Raw genomic sequence first — 25,654 nt, 5'->3', positions numbered from 1 at the left:
ACTGTGCTTGGTTTTTGTGAGGATTAAATGACATGATGTTTTCAAGTACTTACTGCAGTCTGATACATATTAGGTGTACCTCAGATTCTTTTGGTCAGAAAGTTGTGAAGGATAGCCAGGGAACACTCCTTATCAAGAATTCCTTTTCATATATTTTTATTGGTAGGGGAAGGGAAGCTGGCTTCTATGACTATTTGAGAAATGTGGCTATGTGCACCTTATCCAGTGCTTGTGCTATATGTTTGTCAGTCTTCATGGCCTAACCCAGTACTGTATCTAGGGGTGTTTACTTTCACTGGAAAATGATAATTTGTTTATGTTCCTTAAAGAAGCTCATGTATATATAAACACACACACACATATATCTTTATTGAGGTATACTTGAAACATGATAAACTTCACATATTTAAAGTATACAGTTGACATATGTATATACCCATGAAACCATCAGTACAATCAAGATAATGAGCATGTCCATCACCCACAATAGTTTTCTCATGTCCTTTTGTAATGCATCCTTTCTGTCTCTCTCTTAGTAGAAGTGTTTCTTTGTAGTAAGTCTCTTTAAATAGTAGTGACATCTTCACTTTGTAAAAAGCTTTTTTGGGAGATACTTCGCTGTCATGTAGTTTAAGGTGACATTTCTATATAGTTAAAAATATAAAGGAAAGGTTCTTGAGTTCAAAATTGTTTTTTCTTCTGCTCTATAATTTAAAGACCTTTTACAAGTGAAGCTTTCCATTGAGAACCAGTTTATAAAGCTACTAAAGGGCTTGCAGTTTCTCTGTGTAATCGTTTCAAAACAACAGTTTTTTTCAGCCACCAAAAAGGATGCAGTCTTGACATATAAATAGAAAACAGATTGAGTTTTTGGCTGATATTGCTATACCGATTTAAATGTTGATTCAGTCAACTTCAGGCTTAGATTACAAGATTTGCAAATTAAAGGAAACCAAAGGAATAGAACATCTGCATAGATTCTGACTTTACGGAATTCCATACAGGCATGCTTACTCTATTTCTGGTCCAACAGGGCATGTGAACAGTGAATACGTCCGAAAAGAGATCACTGTCTATTGTGATTATTTTAAAGACAAAATTGAGGTAGACAATTAAGCAATTCATTATGGAGAATCATGACAGTTACCAAATCAAGTATTTTTCAGTAATCTTTTAAAAAAAATCTTCTGTTTATGTAGCTATATAATATTTAGACAGAATAAAACCCTGCCTAAATGTCACTAATTGTATTATTTGATTATTCTCTTGCACCAAAGTATGCTGATTTGAGAAAGGTAATTTGCTTTGACAGAAGTTTAGATCTGTTATAATCAAAGACTATATAGATGTAACTTCCTCTGTAAATTATGCCATAGCCTCATTGAGATTTAAGGAGTCCTTGTCTGCTACTAGGTGATAATATATTGTGTATTATGATTTCAAAATGTTTGCTGTAAATCACCTATCCTGGCATTTAGGTAGTAATCTCAAGAATTGTTTATTTGAATTTTTTTTTCTTTTTACTTTTATTTTAAGAAGAGACTTTATATTCTTTCAAGACACATTTATGGATACCTATTATGTGTCAGCTACTCTTATAGTGGTAATCCAATTAATTGTTTCTTTATTTTTTTGGTGGCTGGCTGGTATGCGGATCTGAACCGTTGACCTTAGTGTTATCAGCACCACACTCTCCCAAGTGACCCACTGGCTGGCTCCAAGCAATTGTTTCTTAATTGAGGGAAAGAAGGGAGTATGATTTTGGTCCCCAGGGGACACTTGGCAGTGTCTAGGGACATTTTTGGTTGTCACAACAGGGGAAAGGGAGGTACTGGTATCTAGTGGGTAGAGTCAAGGATGCTGCTAAACATCCTGTAATGTGCAGATCAGCCCTTGACAGCAAAGAATTATCCAGCCCATAAGGTAGATATGGTCAAGGCTGAAAAACCCTGAAGTAAGAAAACAAAACTGTGCACTGGTAGAGTTGACATTGTAGCATGGAGAGAAAAACAGTAAACAAATAAGTAGAATATGTAGCATGGGGCCGAGCCCGTGGCGCACTCGGGAGAGTGCAGCGCTGGGAGCGCGGCGACATTCCTGCCGCAGGTTCGGATCCTATATAGGAATGGCCGGTGCACTCACTGGCTGAGTGCCGGTCACGAAAAAAGACAAAAAAAAAAAAAAAAAAAAGAATATGTAGCATGGTGATAAATGATATGTAAAAAATAGTAGAGAAGGTAAGTGGTATTTGTCATTTATAGACATTTGGATAATTTGCTTTTTGGTGGTTGTGAATAGTGCTGATATGAACATTTCTTTTTATTTTGGGAAAGTTGGCCAGAACAGGGGTGGAACCCTGGACCTTGGTGTTATCAGTACCAACTGAGCTAACTGGCCAGCCCTTTGTGTACATTTCTGTGTGGTATATATAACTAGGAGTGGACTCACTGGGTCATAAGTTATGGTTTGTTAGATATATCCAAGCAATTTTTATTATTCCATGAACATTTGTTATTGCCACTATATAAGGAATTATTATATGATTAGAAAATAATGCACATTTACTGTATCATTCTATGTTGATGATACCATGAGTTCTATGAAGTTGCCCAAAAAACTGGGATTTGAAATCCTGGTTGTGTTTTTTCTCCATGTGTAGTCATTTAAAATATACCTTTTTTTCTTAATTTTGCTTCCTTGTTTCTTTATGTTTGAGAAATGTAAACCCAGCTGTAGTAGTATAAAACATGATGTTACACAAGTCTAGTTGCAAAACTTCCCTGAAAGATGCAGCAATGCTTGATGTCATCCATTTCTTGAAGGGAAAAATAGGACAAATAACAACTGAATAATTACTCTGTAGTAAAGGTCATGCCAAGTGAAATGGTAGAGGAAATTATTAAAAATGCTGTAAGATCCTGGGTTTCGAATTCTGTGCAGGATGGCACAGAGGGCCACACATTTATTCTTTATTTCTATGTGTATAGTTGTTAGTCATACCTTTGGATACTGAGGACCTTAAATATAAAAATATAAAATATTTTAAGAGAATTTATAAGGACGTAGAAAACTTGAAAAAATTACCATTTGAAATATTTTTTTATGTTTACAGATTATCATTATTTTAAAAATAAATTTTCTGGCCTCAATAAGCTGGTTGTTTTAACTAATATAATATCCTCGGGGCAAGATTTAATTTTTGTTCTTTTTGTGGTGGCTGGCTGGTACGGGAATCCTAACCTTTGACCTTGGTGTTATAACACTGCACTCTAACAAACTGAGCTAACTGGCCAGCCCCTTATATTAAATAATTTTATCCTTATTAAAAAGCAATTATTGTAACAAGTGGGTTTTTCTTTTCATTAGTGTAATTTTATTATCATTTTGTTTTTCAAGCACAATATACAAATAGGGTTAAAACAGTTATTATAAGGTAACTGGCATATTAATTAGAGCTTCTGTGTGTGGGTGTGGGTGAACGAGAAGATAAGAATGCAGAACAAGGTTTTTGAGTGCCCCTTTGGAGTTTTTTTTTTTAACCTATAAGCCCTCAGTTGTGTGGTGTATTTAGATTTTATCATTATTCAGATAATACTTCATATTTCTCTCTGTGGAAAAAATAAAATACAATAATAAGTTTGTATGTTGCAAAGTAACACCATTTCCTATTTTAAACTTTATTTTCTGATTAGACTTTTCTACTTTCTTGAAAAAACACATTGTAAATGCATCTGTCAGTTTTGTTCATATACTTTTCGTAAACAAGGAAATAAAATGTACATTTATGATTACCAGAGAGCTTGATGAAAACAGCTGCAGTGCCTACTTCTGTGAGTCACTTGTCAAACGAGGCAGCCATATAGGAAAAATGGTAATACACCCCTCTACTATTAAAGATAAAACTGCTGCAATTGGGGCCGTTTTAAATTATTAAACACTGTAAACTCCATAAAGTTAATTAGAAGAGGAACAAACTCTACAAAGATAAATGTGTTTTCAATATGATTCTTAGGGAGGGTACAGTAGAAACCAGTGAATAGAGAGGAAATTTATTTCTGGCAGGACTCTAGACATGGAGCTGTGGCTGAACTTTTTACCCTAATTACCTCCTGCTAATGCCTGCAGCGGTCTGGAATCAAAGTGGTGCTTCAGGCCCTGGAAATTCTCTGATGTGGCAAACGTTTGTTGTGTGAGGAGGGTTTCTTAAGAAAAAGCAGAATATTGTGACAGGATTTTTAAAAAATTTCTCAGTTACCACCCACCTTACTTGTTGCCTACAAAAATAGAGTAATTGTTTGCATCTGTGTGTGCTTTTTCTCCACCCTGACCTCCCCCTTCAAGAAATAACTGTTATAAATCAATGTGACATAGATCCATTGAACTGGGGCTTGCCTGAGGTAGGTTTTATTATTATTTTTAAAGTTTCTCCTTTAATTTAAAATTTAGGTTCAAAATGTAAGGAAGTTATTTTTGATAATTGAGAAGAAACATTTTACCCATTTTTTAAAAAGGAGAATTTGCATCTTAAAGAGTCTTTTCAAACTGAAATCTAATGACTTTTTTTGGGGGGGTGGGTGGCTGGCTGGTATAGGGATCTAAACCCTTGACCTTGGTGTTAATAACACTGCGCTCTAACTGACTGAGCTAACCCACCAGGCTCTAATGACTTTTGTAGTACCAAATTGATAACTATTAAATTGTTTAATCCTGGAAGTAGAAATGGGAATTTCCGGTTTCCATTTTTAGCTCTCCATCCAACTGGGACTAGAACCTAAGAGACATCTCCCTTTACATTATTCTGTGTATCTGTCATAAAATTTCTGGCCTCATACATATTTTGGAAGTAAAAAGAATAAGTTCTCTGAAAACCACCTGCTTTTCATCCTGTTTTTAGAAGCAGTGTTTCTATATTGTATATAAGTACATTGACTAGTCATTTTATGTATTCTAAGAGAATCCAAATTTCAAACAGTCTGCTCTTGTGTCATGTACACGTGTGCCAACTTGTATCACCAACTCTAGCCCTTAACTAATCTTGAAATACCCTTTAGAAAATTCTTCTTTCTTTTTTTTGGCAGCTGATTGGTAGAGGGATAAAACACTAGACCGTGGTGTTATGAGCACTGTGCTGCAACAAACTGAGCTAACTGGCCAGCCCCTTTAGATAATTCTTGAAAAACACTATTAGCACTGTTGTTTTGTAAAGCAAATAAAATTATGATTTCATGTTGGTAGAAATTTATTTTAGCAGTCCTTTATTTAGTTTTCCTATAGAAATAGCTTTAATTTTTAAAGGTAGAATTCTATGAATTTTCTTGCTCCTTAATAAAGATAATTTTTATGCCTTATAACGATGTCTTAAATATTTTTCAAGGTTGTTCCAATACAACCTTAATACTTCGCATTTTATGTGCTTGTACTTTTGCAATGTAGCTGTGGTAATTCATATATTAGTTTTATTTGTCAATTGTTAATGAGGGCTATTTCTTTGAGTTACCAGTTTTCAAAATTGTTATAAATACTTTTTATTTTGATCATGATATATTTATAAAAACTTTTAATCAGTGGTAAGGCAATTATATATCTTCACTTCTAATGTGTTGTTTCATAATTGTAATTATCCACAGTAGATGTATTTTATAACAATTTGCTTTGTCATTCGACTTTTCTTTGATTTTCACCTCAATTCCACATGCTTTTTTACAAGAGAAGCCAAGAAAACATTTTACTTCTCTACTATGAAAAGTAATCTTTTGTAGCAATAATATTGTTAAAACTTGAAAACAACTTATTTTTTAGCCATATTTATATCTTTAGGCATTTGGTGCAATTTAATTTATGCTTCACTGTAAAATAACCGCATATTATCATGAGATGTATTTAAAATCTTTCTGCTATTTTTCCAATTCTGATACTAAAGGAAAGATAAATTATACTGATGTGGCTTCTTTTACAAATTATACAATGTGAAAAACATTTAGGTAAACTGAATATGGGGATCCAGACCCTTGTTTGACCTTGGTGTTATCAGCACCTGCACTCTAACCAAATGAGCTAAAAAGCCAGCACCCTTCCCAAGTTTTGAATGAACATACTTTATGGTGTAAGAATGATTTTGTTGTACTTTAACAATATGTCAAATTAGAAGTATTGATTTAGAAAGGGTGTTTTGTTTTTCCCTAAAAAAAAAAAAAAAAGCAAATGCTTAGATTTATCATTTAAGCATTGAAAAGGAAGTAATTTACAAGTAATCAATTTTTATATATATTCTTTTCTAGAACGTCTCTTGTTGTATTTTGGTATAACAGGTTATTCCTTGATTTTGATAAGTAGATTTTAAGTATAATTTCTTAGTGTTAGCTTTACTTCATTTCTCAATGTGTCTTAAATGCTGTGTTCAACTTTTGGTTTCTTTGACATGTTTAATGAAGTAGTTTGTTTAGACTAAGGTGATACTAGAGTAATAAACATGGCATGCTTTTTTTTTTTTTTTTAAATTTATTTTTTATTTTTTGTTGTTGTTGTTGGTTTTTCGTGACCGGCACTCAGCCAGTGAGTGCACTGGCCATTCCTATATAGGATCCGAACCCGCGGCGGGAGCGTCGCGGCACTCCCAGCACCGCACTCTACCGAGTGCGCCACAGGCTCGGCCCGACATGGCATGCTTTTTTACAGTGTAGTGTATTTGGCCACTCTGTGCTTGCTTGGCAGAAATTGGTGTAATTAACATCTTTTTGAGTTGAGCCAGACTTGAATATTGTCATTTCAAGTATCTCATGTTTTTCAGTTAACTATGGTTATACATATCTATTGATGTTCAGAATGATTCTGTATTTGCTTTATCATAACTGATAAGCAGTTTTAAGTTATCTTGCTTTTAGGGAAATAAATCCAAGCAAGATTTTGCTTCTTTTTTTGGTGCTATTGCTTTTACCATAAGTAGCTTATGAATTTTCCTTAGTATATTCTGTTAGTTGTCAAAGGTCATTTACAATATCATGACTCAAAATTAACTATTGATTTTTAGGGGAACTTTATGATGAATTTCTTAATTACTAAGTAAAATTTTAATTTTTAATTTTAAACTTGTCTGTTTTGCCTCTATTCTGAATTCCTCTGCCAGTCGTTTCCTTTTTTCCTACCAGAAATAATAAAATAGGAAGGTATAATAAACTTTCTAATAGACTGTTTAAACTCTTTAAACTCATATATCTTCCAGAATTATAACTGTTATAATTATGGCTAATTATAACATCTAGTGCATGAATACCAGAGACTGATTTGTTAGTTTCCTCTTTGGTTATTTGGAAATCTGATGCTAATAAAGTCAAGGTTGCAACTTCAATCGTTTAAATGGGTTTTCTTCTGTGTCTAGAAGTAGCTTTCCTAACCAACCAGTAAATGAATACCAGCATCTTAAATATTACATATTCAGCAATGAAAATCTTTGCTGTTGGTAGAAACATTTTTCCTTGACATTTTATTGCTGAACATTAAAGATTAAAGTGTTTCTTTTTTATTTTGAGAAATGAATCAAATGTTTAAAGAAAAGCCTTCCTTTATAAAATTTTACCTACATGAAAGGATTATTATAGGGGTTAAATGGAATAATACATGAAAAGACCTTATAACAATGACTGGTATTTATCAAATGCACAATATTCATGGTTCTCTTGATGAAAGTACAGTGTGTAGAGATTATCCGACAGCAGCAGACATAGGACATAATAGAAAAGTAAGCTTCACAAAAGGTAGAATGTCTAACATTTTAGGATGTTTGTTTCAGAAATGGAATTTTGCCAAGTATCATTCTTGAATACATTTGTTCATTTAGATTTTTTTTTTTTTTTAAATAGACCTTTCAATAGATTTTTTAAAAAGAGATTTCTTAGAGCAGTCTTAGGATCACAACCAAATTGAGTGGAAGGCACAGAGATTTCCCATATACCTCCTGCCCCGACAGATGCATAGCCTCTACCATCATAGAGTGGCTCATTTGTTACAGTTGGTGAACCTACATTGACATCTCATTATCACCCAAAGTCTGTAGTGCACATTAGGGCTAATTCTTGGTGTTGTACATTCTATAGGTTTGGACAAATGTATAATGACATGTAACCACCATTATAGTATCATGCAGAGTAGGTAATTCTTTTCACAAGTAGTTAATATTAATTAATTCTTTTAATTCTTCTCTTAATTCTTAACTAATTCTTTTAAAAAGTAGTACTATGTTTAACATACAATATTGAACAAGACTTAGTCTCTGTCCTATGGAAGTTTATAGTTGTAAAAGGGCTTATAAGTCTGAAAAATGTACAGATGACATGAACTAGATTTGTTTAGTGCCGTTGTTTGTATTCCTTCATTAAGAGAGTGTTTTCATATCTCCATATAATAAAAAACAAGCAAACATGGAAATATCCTGGGAGGTTGTTTTTTTGGTTAGAACAAACTTACTGTTTGGTTTGAGCTCTATTGTCATTGCCCTTAGAAATGTTGGAATTTTTCATTAATCATTACGTTAGTTACAAATATCTCACACATATATTGAACTATGAGCTATCATGTGATACTCTTAGATGGGGTCACGCCCTTTTAATAACATCAAAATTACAAAACGTAAAATATTTCCTGTGTGTCAGGGTTTTAGTTACGGTAATCTAAACCTAGTTATGTACTATTTCACGTTAGATCAGGTTATATAGGAAAGTAATTGAAATATGTTTCATTTGTACTTCAGTAGTCTAATTAGAACCAGTTGAGTCATTTTAAAATTTGCTAATTCTTTTTGATATTTGTTGATTTATCTGTTTTGTGGAGGTAGATCCAGTTTTTGTTTTTTGTTTTGTTTCTGGTAGCTGGCTGGTATGGGGAATCAAACCCTTGACCTTGGTATTACCAGGCCCCACTCTAATCAGCTGAGCTAACTGGCCAGCCCAATCCTGGGTTTTAACTTAAGGAAGATGATTCTTGAAAAGATGACAGACTTGTACATTATGTTAACTTTTGCTGTATTGTCATATGATTATGCTTCAACCTTATATTTAGTGGAACCTTGCTTAGGAGACATCAAAATAGTTTATCTGCTTATTTATTATTTTTAATTTTTTTGCAGTGAAAAATTTGAAGAAATAGAAGGAGTTGGCAACAAACTTGACAATATAAGAGAATGAAATATCATTAAAAGTACATAGTGGAGTAATTATCTAATTTGTTAGAGCTTAAAAAACACTAATTTTTTTATTGTACATGTTTATGGGGTATATTTTTTTGTTTCATTATATGCATATATTGTATAATGATCTACTCAGAATAGTTAGCATATCTATCACCTAAACATTGATAATTTCTTTTTGGTTAAAGCATTCAAGATTCTCTTTTCTGGCTATCTTAGAATATACAATGCAGTATTATTAGCTGTTGTCACCCTGGAGCACCAGAACTTATTCTTCCTATATAACTGTAACTTTGTAAATAATTGATCTGTTTAGATTTGAATGAAAGAAAAACCCTACAAATTTATCACAGAATTGATTATGAAATTCAAGGCATGGAAGAATAGGTAGAAAACAGAATAGAATGAAAGAGTTAACAAAATGGGAACAAAATTACAATATGTGCTTAGTTTCCAAATAAGAACAACAAAATAATGCAATGGAGGAAATATTTAAATAGTGAGTTAAAAAAGTTTTACAGAAATAAAAAGTCTCCAATTGATATAATGAAGTAGCACAGTGTGTACCAGGCAAAATTGACTCAGAATGGGCAGTTCTAAGATATATTATTTTAAAGTTCCTGGCTTTCAGGAACCTTAATAAGAGGAAGAAAATTAGGGGGAAACCTAATTTCCCCCACAGCAACTAGAGCAGATCCTGTAAGATCCCTGGGAAAGATAGTAAAAAGGAGCCCAGATTCACTTGAAATAAAAAGCTATAGATCTGAGGTCAACAAACTTTCTTCTTCAGGATTGGAAATATTTTAAGTTTGGTGGACCATAAGGTCTCTGTGGCAACTACTCAACCCAAAGACAATAAGGAGATGAATGGTGTGGCTGTGTTTTAATAATACTTTATTTACAAACACAGCAGTGGGGCCTGGATTTGGGGCATGGTTTACTGACTTCCACTATACGCAGACATTTTTGAAAATTTTTCCTAAATGAAATTTCAAGTGATATATTAATCACTGCTGTATTTATGTATGGTTTTTAGTGGAGGAAGAGTGTATAGGCAAGGTAGAAAATAGTATCATATAAATAAATAAATTATGTATGTATTTTATTATGCATATACTACATTATGTGTATATATATGCATGAACAAATTAAACTGACAGACCATTCCTTTAATCTCATCTATAATTTGAATTTTCGTTGCATTTGTATTTCATTGAGGAATATTAAGCATATTTCCTTGTATTACACTTTAATTTTTGAATCCTTTTACCAAAATCAGCTAATTATTTTGAAAGCTCTTTGAAAGTAGAGTATTTCTAACTCATCTTCATGTTTAATTACAAATAGAAACTTTAAAAAAAAAGTATAATATGTTATGTCTTTGGCTTCTTTTTATTTAGTATGTGAAGTCTCTATTGAAGAAGAATGTCTGGTTCCAAACCCAGTTCTAACATTACCTTCTATTTTTGTGTGAACACATGCCTGGTTACCTCCCCCTGTGTAATCAGTCATTAATACCACTCTCTCAAGTTGTGGGAATGTTGGAAGATTTATTTATTTATTTATTTATTAGAAAAAATTTTTTTTTATTGCTTATGAATATTCATGGGGTACAAAGCAAATTGTCACCATGTTGGAAGGTTTAATTATCATGTGTTTATTTAGAACTCTACAGAAGAAAAATGCAGAATTAAGTTATTATTAACTAGGCTAATCACAAATTTAGCTTTTAATATGGTTAAGTTTCCATTTTCTTCGCTTTTTCTTTTCAATTACTTAATAAAAAACAATTCTGACTGGCTTTTGTTCTTTAGGAACTGAATAAAAATACAAATAATGTAATACTATCAAAAATTTTCCTCTTGTATTTAAAGGATTAGATTTAGAAACATGTTGAAGGTCATGCAGCTTTTTCCCATTTAGAAATAAGTGTTTCCATGCTTCTTGCAATTTGTGGGGTAGATTTTAAATGTCTTTGCTATTTTGTGTTTCACTTATACATGCACATTCTTGGAAAATGTCACTTTCTCAAATACTTTGTTCCGTTTTTCCTAATTTTGTTTCAATCTGTTAAGTATCATAAATGAAAATAGTAAAAGTCTTTCTAAAGGAAAATGGTATTAATGTTTAGAATTTTGGAATCATAAAAGCCATATTTCACATTGCTTTAAAGTGATGTTCACTGTATTGCATTAAAAAAAAAAAAACAACCAAACACCTATTTTGAAAACATTGTCCAGGTTAGGAAATAGCTATGATTCTAATTATATACATGAATGTAAAGGAAAAAACATACTGTTACTTTAAATATTTTTGTTAGAGATTTATAAAAAGTTGACTTTGTGAATTGAATTCAGTATTATATTATTTTTAACTCTTGTTGTCCATCACCCATGAAAGATCCTTTTGCATCTATCTAATAAACTGTTTTCAGGAGATATTCACATTTCAAAGATACAGTGTGAGGTTATCTTCTTTCTCTCATGCATTATAATTTTTAAAAAATGCAAAAGTATTCAGCATTACACTTAGTCTTCACAAAAAGCCCAGGGCACCTAGCTCATTCCTCTGTTTGTAGTTGCTAAAATTCTAGTTTATGACAAAAAAAATGGATTATTGAGTCTACCAGTGAAAGATATAATTACACAGGAATTCATAATTACACATACATGAAAATCTTGTTTAATTTCTATCTTTTGACCTATTCATGTTTTGGCTTCTTTTAGTGGTCCATTTGACTAGGCCTCACTGCATTCTTGATTTTCTCCTTAAATAGTAATTGTTAGATCTGAAACAGACTGTTGGAATGTTTCCCCATATTTACAACATGTATAGTAGTATTTGTGTATAAAAAGATTCTGAAGTTATGGGTTGAGAATTCTCCAGATCACTCAACCAAATGATGTGGTTGTCTACTTTTGGTTAAATCTCTTAACTGGTTAACCTCAATTAATTAAGAACAAATTGCTGATATAAGTTATGAAAATTTAAGTAACATTCAATTTAAATTGCTCAATGCTCAGGAGCTTCTTCATTTTATTATTTGGAAAGTGTCTCTATTGTCTCAGTAAAAGTGTTAGGATAAGAAAAATGTTGGTATGTTACAGAAGAAGTAGAACAATGGAAGCCCATTTAGTTAGATTTGTTTCAAAATAGATTGTATTGCTAACATTAAAAAACTTATTTAAATAATCAAAATTTATTGAATTCTTTTAGTATACTTCTTTAAGAAAGGAAATTAATTTGATACATTAATATAGCTTATATAAATGAAATTTAATCCTGTCTTTAAATATAGTTATTAAAAAAGCAGTCTTACTTAAATGTTATTATATATCCATTAAAAAATTATTCTGGGTCTTTGGGATTTCACTGAATCTAAAGATCATTGTGTGCATTCCCCTTCCTTGATGTTAAGAAGATATCCCATATCTGTACTCTTGGGAAGGTATGTCCTCTTGCTCTTCTCCCTACACTCACAGCCATTCTGCCATTTATCTACTTTATGACCATCATTATGGATTGTACATGTTTTATAGGTTTGTATCAGTCTTTCAAAAAAAAACCAATTTTACTTGCTCATCTTCATATGGCTCTATGTATGGGTAGTGATGCATATCGCTTTATCCCCTGCACTTACCTCTTTTCTTTACTGTGTTCTTTTCTTTATGCATATTATTTATCAATCCCTAACCTTCAATTATCTTACTTATTTATGTGTTCTGTTTGTATTCACCTACTAGAATATGTTCAGTGAGGGAAAGATTTTGGCCTGTTTTGTTCATCGTGCTTGGCACAGAGTGTACAACTATTATAAATTTATTGAATGAATAAATTAATGAAAATATAAAAGAAAATAGTTCTCTTCTATCATTTTGAGACCTAATTTTGACCTTTTTGGTTCATTGTTTACTTCCATATTGCACAATATAATTTCATTGCTATTTATTTAACTATTTTAGATAAATTCCTTCTATGATATTGTGAGATGTTAGGATATAACATCATCACCTATAATTGTCTGTCTTCCCAATATAGTTATATGAAAAATTTTAGTTTTTCTATTTATTTTTAGATGCCGTACTCTGTCTCTATATGAGTAGAATTTTATACTTCATGCCAACCTGTGAATTGCTTGTCTTTGGATCAGGAACTCCTCTGGTCTAACTAAAGGTTGGGCCTTTATAGTAAATAACATGGCTATGTAAGGCTGTTGGTTGAATGTATGAGTATTGACACAGGTGCCCATACTGACTTCCTGTCTTGTTTAATGGTATCACCATATTATCATTCAGATTGGCTCTTATGTTTAGGTAATGATAACCATTTTGAGTTGGAGGGTGGGGTCCACTTCATTTTTTTGCATGTGGTTATTCACTTTCCCAGCATAATTTGTTGAAGACTGTTCTTTCACCACTGAGTGGACTTGGTACCTTTTTCAAAAATTAATTCATTCTAGGTATATGGATTTATTTCTGAACTATGAATTCTATTCCATTGGTCTGTATGTCTAATGTTATTCCAGTATCATGATGTTTTGATTACTATAGCTTTGTTGTAAGTTTTGAAATTGGGAAATGTGAGTCCTCCAACTTTATTCTTAAGTTTTGGTTATTTGGGGCCTTTTCAATTCCATTTACTTTTAGAATTGGCTTTCTCATTTCTGATAAAAAGGCCATTGGAATTTTGGTAGAGATTGTATTGCTATTGTGAATGGACTAACTGTTTTCTTAATTTGCCTTTTGGACTGTTCATTGCTGGGTTTTGCATGATGATCTTTGTTGAATTTATCAGTTCTAGTTCTTTTCTGTGGATTCTTTGGGATTTTCTATATATAGGATCATGTCATCTATAAATGGAGATAATTTTACTTCTGTTTTCCAATTTGGATGCCTTTTATTTATTTTTACTGCCTAATTGCTTTAGCTAGATCTTTCAGTACAATATTGAATAATAATGGGCATCCTTGAAAATGGGCATCCTTGAGTTGATCTTGGGGGAAGGCTTTCTGTCTTTCATTACTGAGTATGATGTTAACTGTGGGTTTCTCATAGCCCTTTATCATGTTTGGAAATTTCCTTCTATTTCTAGTTTCTTATGAGTTTTTATTATGACAAAATGTTGAATTTTAGCAAATGATTTTTCTGCCATTAATTGAGATAATCATATGGTTTTCCCCCCTTAGGTATTAATGTGGTGTGTTACATTGATTGTTGATATTATTATGAAGTACTCTTGTATTCCTGGGATAAATCTCACATGGTCATGGTGTATAATCCTTTTAATATGTTATTGGATTTAGTTTGCTAGTAGTGTGTTGTGGAGCATTTTTCCATCTGTATTCATAAGGGATATTGGCCTGCCATTTTCTATTTCTTTCTTTTTTTGTTGTTTTTTCTTTTTTTCTTTTTGGTTGTTTGTGTGTTTTTTTTGGCAGCTGGCCTGTAAGGGTATCCAAACATTTGACCTTGGTGTTAGTAGCACCATGCTCTAACCAAGTGATTTAACTGGTCAGCTTTGGTCTGTAGTTTTCTATTCTTGTGGTGTATTTTTCTCACTTTGGTATGGTGACCTCACAGAATGAGTTAGGAAACATTCTCTATCTTCAATTCTTTGGAAGGGTTTGAGAAGAATTTGGTACTAATTCCACTGTGTCTTTTGTAGAATTCACTAGTGAAGTGACTAATCCTGTACTTTTCTTTTTGGGAGGTTTTTGAATATTAATTCAGTTTCTTTACTTGCTATATGTCTGTCTAGATTTTCTGTTTCGTCTTGAATCAGTTTTGATAATTTGTGTTTTTCCTAGAAATTTGTTCATTTCATTTAGGTTATTTATCTGTTGATATATTTTTTATTTCTTTGTAAAATTTCTGTTAGGTCAGTGGTAACGTACCCATTTTCACTTCTGATATTAGTTATTTGCATCTTCTCTTTATATCTAGCTAGTCAATTTTTGTTGATTCTTTCTGTTGTTTTTATAGTCTTTATTTTATATATGCTGCAATCTTTACTATTTCTTTTCTTCTGCTTGCGTAAGGTTTAGTTTGGACTTCATTTTCTAGTTCCCGAAGGTATAAAATTAGATTATTGATTTGAGTTCTTCTTTAATGTTGGCATTTGTAGCTATGAATATCTCTATGAACACTGCTTCTGCTACATCCCATGTATTTTGGTATACTGTGTATAAGATTTCATTTGTCTCAAAGTATTTTCTAATTTCCCCTTTCAATTATTGTACTATGCATTTCCAGAATCTCTATTTGGTTCCTTTTTTATAATTTCTAGCTGTTTATTGATATTAACAATTTGTTCATTTATTGTTCCTCTGGTTTTCTTTAGTTCTTTGTCTGTAGTTTCTTTTAACATTTTTAAGACAGTTGATTTAAAGTTTTTGTGAAGTAAGTATGATATCTGGGTTTCCCCAGTGATAGCTTCTCTTTATTTAGTTTTATTCTGTGAATGGAATATACTTTCCTTTTCCTTTGTATGCTTTATAATTTTTTATTGAATGGTGATATTTTGACTATCGTAATGTGGCAACTGTGGACATCAGATTCTCTCCCCTCATCTGGGTTTGCTGTTGAGGTGTACAACTATCCATTGTTCAGCGACTTTTCCAAACTTTTTTTTCCAAGTCTTTTTTTCCCAAAGACTGTGTTTGTTGTCACGTGTGAATACTGAAATCTCTCTTATGTTAGCCATCTGCCAGTGACATGACAGAAGTTTTTTCAAACAGCAGGAGCCACAAAGAATAAAAGAGTACTCTGGTGTTTGCAGATTGGCTCTGAGCAGGGACAGTCCTTGAATGTGTAGCGACTCCATCTACAACTCTACCTTAGCTTTCACCTTTTTTCTTTTCTTTCTTTCTTTCTTTTTTTTTTTTTTTTTTTTGTCGGATGACCAGTTAGGCGATCTGAACCCTTGACCTTGGTGTTATCAGCACCACACTCTACCAGGTGAGCTAACCAGCCAGCCCCCGCATCCTGCTTTCTCTGAGCCTAGATTCCTAGCATCCTTGCAATTTTTCTTTGAACAAGTGTTTGGCTGTAGGTATAAGCCTTGTATTCTCTATTCCCCAATATATCAGTGTATAACACACTTAGGTACACGCACACACACTCACACACACACAAGATGCATTTCAAGGAGTTGGCCTAGTGATTTGGGGAGCTGGCAGACAGGAAACTATCAGGTAAGGATTGATTGCAGTCTTGAAGCATGGTTTTCAGTAATGTAATTTCATAATTGAATCTCTATATTTCTTTTTGTCTGTTATCTTCCTTTTCATTTCTTTATTCATTTCCTCTTTTCTGGAAATGTTCTGTGCTTCAGTTCACTGTGAACTATTGTATTTACAACTTCCTGTACACTTCCTATTTTCAATATTGCTTTTTTTTTTTTTTTGGCGGAGGAAGGAAAGGAGAGTAAAGGACTTGGTTGGGTATTTATTTTTCGCTTGAGCATGGTCTGTTTTCTTTATCCTTATTAAGAAAATGGAGCTGAATTTTCTCCAGATATATATTTTTAAATGTAATACATAGGTTCACATCTCTCAATATTAAAAAAAAAGTTCATGGAGAGATTTTATCTCAGAAGAATCTACAGTTCCAGCTTGTAGCTCAGGTTTAGCAGGAAGTGGCATTTAGTACTGCTTTTAACAGATATTCTAGTTGAAGTTGTGGTAAGGATTTAATGAGTCATTTGCATGAACTGATTTTCCTTTTGAAGTACTTTTCAAATAAATGTAATTCCATGGGGTATTTAATTTCTCTGCAGCTAATTTTCTTACCACATGACCAAGCATGGCTGCCTCACATTCTGGGCAAAGATGAACTGGCCAACATTCTAACATGCAACATGGACTGGATTGATCACACTGACACCAGCCATTGCTCAGTTTGGGAGCCACGTGGCTCAGAAAAAGATCTAGCATTTTTTTTTTGCTTGTGGAAGTCTAATTGTTTCAGTACTATCTGTAGAAAAGACTGTCCTTTCTCTATTGAATTATTGCCTTTGTCAAAGATCAGTTGTCTATATTTGTGTAGGTCCATTTCTGGATTCTCTATTGTGTTTCTTTTATTTATTTCTCTATTCTTTCTCCAATTCCACACTTTCTTGATTATTGTATCTTTATACTAAGTCTTGGATGTCACGTAATGTCAGCTTTCTGACTCACTTCTCCTTCAATATTGTGTTGGCTATTTTGAGTCTTTGGCCTTTCCATATAAACTTTATAATTAGTTCGTCAGTATCCTCAAAACCACTTGTTTGATTTCAGCAAAACTCAACACCCATTTATGATGAAAACTCGGGAAACTTCCTCAGTTTCATAAAGAATATCTACAACTAACATCATACTTAATGGTTAAAGACTACATGCATTCCTGGTAAGATCAGGAAGAATGCAAGGATGTCAACTTTCAGTATTCCTAGTGGAGGTACTAGCTCATGTAATAAGATAAGAAAATTTAAGGTATACAGATTGGAAGGACAAAATAAAATTTTAGTGAAATTTTATTTTTTTATTACTTTTAAAGTTAATAAACTTTGTTTTTTTGAGGAGTTTTAGGTGTATGGAGAAACTGAGCATGAAGTACAGTGTTCCCATATGTCCCCTTAGTTTTCCACATGCATGTTTCCCACTGTCATTAACATGTTACATCAGTGTGTCTAGTATGAGGGCACTTCAACAAGTTCATGGAAAAATAGAATTAAAAGATAATACAAATCTTTCCATGAATGTTTTCAAGTACCCTCTTATACTTATTACAATTGAGGAACTGATATTTATGCAACTAGTGTTCATAATTTATATTAGGGTTCGCTCCTTGAGTTGTATATTCTATGGCTTTTGAGAAATGTATAGTGCTATGTATCCACCATTATAGTAAAATATGGAATAGTTTTCATGTGCTGTATATCCCCTGTACTCTGCCTATTCTTCCCTCTAGCCTCCTTTCCTTCTATCAATCCTTGGCAACCACTGATCTTTTTACTGTCTCCCTAGTTTGCCTTTTCTGTATCATATATTTAGAATCCATGTAGTATGTAGTCTTTTTTGGCTGGCTTCTTTCACTTAGTCATATGCATTTAAGATTTCTCTGTTGTTTTGCAGCTTGGTAGCTCATTTTACTTTATTGCTGAATAATATTTTTTGTTTTTTTGTTTTTTCTTTTTTTTTTGTGGCTGGCCTGTACAGGACTGAACAATATTTTTATTAGCAAAATAAATAAATAATATTTTGATATAACACTAATGAAAGATCTGTGTGAGTAAACAAAAAATGTTGATGCATGAAATTAAAGAAGGTACAAATAAATAGAGATTACATGTATATGGATAGGAAGACTGAATATTACCATGTTGTTTTTTCCCAACTTGATCTACACAATTAATGCAGTTCCTATCAAAGTACCAGCAAGTTATTTTGTGAATATGTACTAATTCTAAAGTTCATGTGAAATGTCCAAAGTCCTAGAAGATGAAATAGGAGAAAATCTAGGTAACTTTGGGTTTGGTGATAAGTTCTTAGACAGAACAACAAAAGCACAATTTATAAAATAAAAAATCGATAAGTTGAACTTTATTAAAATTAAACACTTCTGCTCTGTTAAAGATGTTTTTGAAATTATGAGAAGACAAGCTGCAGACTGGAAGAAAATAGTTGTAGAAGACCTGTCTGATAAAAGACTTTTACCTAAAACATACAAAGAATTCTTAAAACTCAACAATAAGAAAATGAACAACCCTATTAAAAAACAGGCAAAAGACCCGAACAGCCATCTCACCAAAGAAGATACACACATGGCAAATATACATATGAAAATATCCTTAGCATTATGTATTATCAGTGAATTGCAAATCAAAATAACAATTAAATACCACAATTTAGAAGGACTAAAATTGAAAACGTTGACAACACCAAATGCTGACAAAGATGTGGAGCAGCAGGAATGCACATTTATTGTTGGTGGGATTGCAAAATCATACAGGTACTTTAGGATACAATTTGTTCATTTCTTTCTTTTTTCCTTTGGTGGCTGGCTGGTAAGGGGGTCCCAATTTGTCAATTTTTTACAAAAGTAAACATACTCATACCATAAACTCAATCAGTTGCCTTCCTTGGTATTTACCCCAATGAATGGAAACTTATGTCCCCACAAAAACCTGCATAGGGATGTGCGTAGCAGCTTTATTCATAGTTGCCAAAACTTCAGTGCAACCAAGATGTCCTTCAATAGGTAAATGCTAGTACATCCAGATGATGGAATATTATTCAGTGCTAAAAAGAAATTATGTATTAAGCCATGAAAACGCATGGAATAACCTTGAATGCATAATACTCAGTGAAAAAAGCCAATCTGAAAATGCTATTATATACTGTTATTCCAAATATATGATATTCTGGAAAAGGCAAAACTATGGATACAGTGACATGAAACTGGACATGAATGTGCCATAGCAGTTTTATTTATTACAGCTAAAATCTGGAGCAATTAAGATGCCCTTTGGTAAGTCAGTGGATTATCAAACTGTGGTATATTCATAAAAATGGAATATTATACTCATTCGTTTTCTGTGAGATTTCTTGTTATCTTACCTTCTCACTTGGGATGTTCATTTTCTAGTTGCAGGTATAGTTTTATAAGAAACTGCTAAACTGTTTGGCTGGGTGACTACTGCTCTATTTTATATTTCCACCAGCAATGTGTGCGTGATTTTGTTTCTCCTCATTTTTACCAGCATTTATTGTCACTAATTTTAAGTTTTTATCAATTTTTATAGGTGTGTAGTGGTATCTCTTACTGGTTTTGTATTTCCCTTATGGCTAATCATGCATCTGTATAATATCTTTCATGAGATATCCGTGCTTATTTACCTTCTTATAAAAAGGCTGTGTCTAAGTCACTTAATATTTCTAATACTCCTGGGATAATTACTTAATGGTACTATTTACAATTGCCTTTTATAGAAAATGCCTATGGCTCAGTATTTTATTATATAGGTTATAATGAGACTCCACCTCTAGTTATTTATTAAAGGGAGAAAGAGGGAGAAATTGTGTGAGGAATAGGTTGATACATTTTCAGAATTTAACCTGAATTTCAGAATTTAGGCCTGAATAAGACATATATGATTATTGAGAATTTTAAAATGTTGTAGGTAAGTATAATTATTTTAGTTTGTCTAGTGTGTTCTAGAAGTATAGATTTGTTTAGATGAAAATGTTTAGTAGTTTCTTGTTGATGTTTGTCTTGTATATTTATATTTTAAATATTTTTCCTTTTAAGAAATCTAGTAAATATTTTGTTTTATAGTTCATAATTGCTTAATTTAACATTTTCATTTTCAGTAAATGAAGCATTTTTTGTATAGTTGCAATCAACCCCTTTCACTGAAATGAGTTTAAATTCTATACCTTTGGCTAATGTAAAACATCAGAATGAAGATGTTTTTTTCCTTAATAGAGTCTTAATAAATTACTTTATAGGTCTATGTCAAATTTCAACACACGTGCTCAGTAACTCCCTATAAAACAAGTTACTTAGATAAAGAAAAGTTCAGTTAGGTAGAATTTTCATTCATTTCTGTTTTATACCTATCATGAAAAGTACAAATACCTTTACTATGTATTTTGATATATATGTATGGAAAGGCATAGGTGCCTAGGCACAATTTACAAGTTTTTAAACAACCATTTAATAATAAAAAATGCATCACTCCTGCTTTTTCTACAGCCTCTGGTGTTTGCTTACAATAGATTCAGTTACATTCTAAACTTGGCTTTCAAAATTTCTTCTAGGAACTTTTCCCCCTTTAAACTATTAGGTTTGTCTTTAATGTGAAGTCATAGTACTGTGTTTAAATGTCAAACATAAACCTTTAAAAATGCTAATCTATTTGAGCTCTAGAAATCAGATGAAGAGTGTATTCTCTATAAAACTTTCTTGTGGCACATTTTTCTACACCTTTTGTGTGGCGTATAATAGAGGAGAAAGGAAAGCTTGTTTCATGTCTGTGTATTTTAGTATAACATGTTGTGGGGCATACATGCTGATTATTTTATGGAAAGCTCTCTCATCAGCCTGCCCATGAGGAAAATTAAGGTTGTCTTTCTGTGTCCCGTGGAAATGGTCAAGGCTTTTCAAAAGAGAAAAGAGAGAACAAAAGGATATGTCGGGCATGCACACAACTGTGTTATTGGCAGGAAGCATGCTGACTCCTTTGTGAATGTGTGAATTTGTGAAGACTCTTATTTTAGAGAATTATCTTTATTAGTCATTGAATGAGAGGGTTTTTTTTTTTCCCCTGTACATAAACAGAGTTTTTAGTTCTGCCATATCTTGTTCAGTTAGCTGTAAACCGAGCCTTCATAGCATTTGTTTTGTCTATTTCTATTGAAGGGTTTTTGCAGGAAGAATCTCAGTTGTGACATTGTATGGGTGATGCCAGTGAAGTGATCAGAATTCCAGTATCTAGTGTGTTGTACCCATAATGAGCTCCTAATTGAAGGTGACAGGCTGTTTTTTCTTCCTAGTTGGTCAGACAAAATGTTAGATTTCTTTCATTATTAACTCATTCCTTATCAGCAGAGGACTGGATTAATTTGTTGGGAATACTAAGAAAAGAATTTTTGCATTGAGTCAATTTTAGAGATTGAAGTTCAGGCTTTTACAAGGTTCTCCCACCTCCAGTTTTTCACAGTTGTGTTAACTTCCATCATAATAACGATATGGCAACATTTCCATCACACCAAAGAAGTTTCTCATGCCATTTTGCATTCTATACCTCTCATACCTGTCCCTTGGCAACCACTGATCTGCTTTCTGCAATTATAGTTTGATGCTTTTAGCTTTCCATAGAAAGAGACTCATACAGGATGTAGACTTTTATGTATGGCCTTCTCCACTCCCCCCACCCCCTAACCCCCACTGCATCATGGTTTTGAGATTCATCTTTATTGTTTTTTAGGTAATTTTTAAAAAATTGCTTAGTATTCCATTGTATGACCTGTCGATGGGCATTTAATTGTTTCTAGTTTTTGTTATTATAAATAATAAAATACCTAGTTATGATATATGGGAATGGAGAGATGCTTAATTTTTTAAGAAACTGGTAAACTATTTTTCAAAGTGACTGTACCTTTTTCCATTACCAAAAGTAATGTGTGAGAGTTTTAATTACTTTACATTCTTGGTACTACTTTGTATTATCAGTTTTTAAAAATTTTAGTCATTCTGGTGAGTTCCTTGATATCCCTTAGTGGCTTTAACTTGCATTTCCCTGATAACTAGTGATGTTGAACATCTTTTCATGTGCATAGTTGTTATCTGTATATCTTTTTTGGTGAAGTATCTTTTTAAATATTATGGCCATTTTTTTTTAATGTGTTGCATGCATCATTATTGAGTTATAAGAATACGTTTTATATTTTGGACACAAACCCTTTGTCAGATGTTTGTTTTGCAAATATTTCCTCACAATGTGAAGATGGCTTTTTCATTTTCTTATTTTTACCTGCTAAAGAGAAAAAATTCAAATTTTGAGGAATTATGCTTTGTCAGTTATAACTGTTTTCATGTGTGTATGTATGTGTGTTTCTGTTTAAGAAACGAGTTACAAAGATATCTCTCTTATATTTTGTTCTAGACATTGTATAGTTTGGACTATTAAAGTTTTAGATGTGTAATCAAGTTTGAGTTAATTTTTGTGTATAACGTAGGGGTGGTTTAATTTTTTCCATACAAATATCTGATTCTTTTAGCACCATTTGTTCCAAAGACCATCTTTGATGAAAATCAATTTGCCATACAAGTATGAGTTTATTTCTGGACTCTCTGTTCTGTTTCCTTGATATCTGTGTCTATACTTACATGAGTACCATACTATCCTGATCATTGTTGTAGCTTTATAAGTCTCATGCATGTAAGTCATGTATGCACGTATGTAAGAACTGTTATATGTAAATTTCATAAAGATTTTAGAGTGAGCTTGTGATTGTCTTCAAAAAGGACTGTTAGGATTCTGATTGTGATTATTGAATATGTAGATCAATTTTGGGATACTTGACATCTTAAAAATATTATACCTCCCAATCTGATAACATGGTATATTCGGTCTTTGATTGCTTTCATCTGCATTTTGTAGTTTTCAGAATGCAAATCGTGCATGTATTCTGTTAGACTTGCACATAAGTATTTCATATTTACATGGTGTTATAAAAATTTCTGTTTCAAATTGTTTATTTCTGTATGAAAACATGATTGCATGTATAGACCTTGAATTCTGCAACCTTGCTGAACTGCTAGTTCTAGTTGCTTTTTTAGAGATTCTATGAGATTTTCTATGTGATGTTACTATATCTGTGAATAAAGACTTTTATTTCGGCCTTTACTGTCTGTATGCTTTAAATTTTTTAATTTGTCCTTATTTCACTAGCTAAGACCTTCTATACAGTGTTGAATAATAGTGGTAAAAGCAGGCAGCTTTGCTTTGTTCCTGACTTTGCAGGGAAAGTGTTTACTCTTACATCTGTATATTTTTTATAGATGCACTTTATCAGGTTGATATTCTCTTCTAGTTGTAGTTTGAGTGTTTTTATCATGAAAAGGTGTTGCATTTTTATTCCTAATTTCATGCTGTATTTGCATCTTTCTAATGCAGTAATAATCATAATGGTTTCCTTCTTTTTTCTATTAATGTGGTGAATTACCTTAATTGATATTCTGTAGTAAACCAACCTTGCATTCTTGGGATAAACTACATTTGGTTTTGTATTGCTGGATTCAATTTGCTAATATTTTATTTTATCTTTTTTTTTTTTTGGCAGCTGGCTAGTATGGGGATCTGAATCCTTGACCTTGGTGTTATAAACACTACTTTCTAACCAACTGAGCTAACTTGCCAGCCCTGATTTATTAATATTCTTTAAGGAGTTTTGGGTGTATATTCATGAGACATACGGATATATGAGTACAGGTGTATCTATTATTTCTTTTCTTGTGAGGCATTTATTTAGCTTTGGGATAGGTGCTACTCACCTCATAAAATAAGTTGAGAAGTGACTCTTCTACCTTCTGAGAGAGTTAGTGTATGATGGGTATAATTTTTTTGTTTGAATTATTGTTAGAATTTACAAGTGGAGGCATTTTTGAGGATTTTTTTTGCAAGAAGTTACATACAATTTCCTTATAGATACTGGGCTATTCAAATGATCTGTTGCTTTTTAGATTTGTTTTAGCAATTTGTATGTTTTAATGAATTTATTCATATCATCTGAGTATTACATTTCCTTTCTTTTTCTTTTTTTTCTTTTTTTTTTGTCTTTTTGTGACTGGCCGTACCGCACTCAGCCAGTGGCCGCACCGCACATAGGATCCAAACCCACGGCAGGAGCACTGCTGCGCTCCCAGTGCCGCACTCTCCCGAGTGTGCCACAGGGTCGGCCCTACATTTCCTTTCTTATATGGCTTGTCTCTTTTTTATTTTTTATTGAACACTGACTAGATCAATTTTATTAACTTTTCAAAGAATTAGGTTTTAGTTTTACTGATTTTTTTTCCCCCTTGTTGATTACTGATTACTTTTATTATTATTATTATTATTATTATAGCTGGCTGGTACGGGTATCTGAACCCTGACCTTGGTGTTATAAGATTACCTCTATTTTATTTCTTTGGTTTCTTATTGTATTTTTATTAAATTTTTCATTCTGCTTTCATTTGATTTAACTTGATCTTTCTTTCCTATTTTCTTAAGATGGAAGCACTGATTTCTTCATGTGTCTTTGTGTCAAGAACACAGTGTCTTATTTACTGTACCTTTTACAATGAGTCTTATTGTTCGGAATGCATTTCCATATGCATTTTGCATTTCCATATATATTTTAGAATGAGGTTTCATTTCTGGTAGATTTTTGAAGAGGTTTTAACTGTGTCAATTTAGAAAGTCTTTCAGGGTATGGTATTTACTTTCATTCATTTAGGTTTTTTTTTAAAAAACTATTTTATTCTTTCTTATATGTTATAAATCTTTCCTTAGATTTATTCCAAGATATTTGATTTTTGATATTTAATTTTTTTATTTTAATTTTTTTGGCAGCTGTCTGGTGTGTTGACATTTTTAATGCCACTGTATATGATATATAATATTGTTTTGAAGTTTACTCTCTGATTGTTTGTTCTTAATTTATAAAAAATACAGGTGATATTTGTATATTAACCTTGTATCTAGTGACCTTGGTAAATCTACCTGTTAATTCTAATGGGTTGTTTTCATTGTGGGATTGTCTGTATATATATTTCTACTTACAGATTTATATTATTTGGTTTTATACTTATATAATCAGGTTTTCAGCAAATAATGACAGCTTTATTTCTTCCTTATAGGAGGTTACTTCAATAAGTTCATGGAAAAATAGAATTAAAAGATAATATACAAATGTAAATCTTATGAACTTTTTGAAGTACCCTGTAG

The 25,654-nt window shown here is 32.3% G+C and overlaps 1 protein-coding gene across 8 annotated transcripts in view; it reads left to right on the top strand.

The window, feature by feature from the left end:
- BCAS3 (BCAS3 microtubule associated cell migration factor) overlaps positions 1-25,654 on the top strand; it is a 601,295-nt gene that overhangs the window by 112,343 nt on the left and 463,298 nt on the right. The window lies entirely within an intron of this gene.

Source organism: Cynocephalus volans, chromosome 10 (assembly GCF_027409185.1).
Source record: "Cynocephalus volans isolate mCynVol1 chromosome 10, mCynVol1.pri, whole genome shotgun sequence".
NCBI lineage: Eukaryota > Metazoa > Chordata > Mammalia > Dermoptera > Cynocephalidae > Cynocephalus > Cynocephalus volans.
The sequence above is the reverse complement of the archived record's forward strand: the minus strand, read 5'-3'. Positions and strand labels throughout refer to the sequence as shown.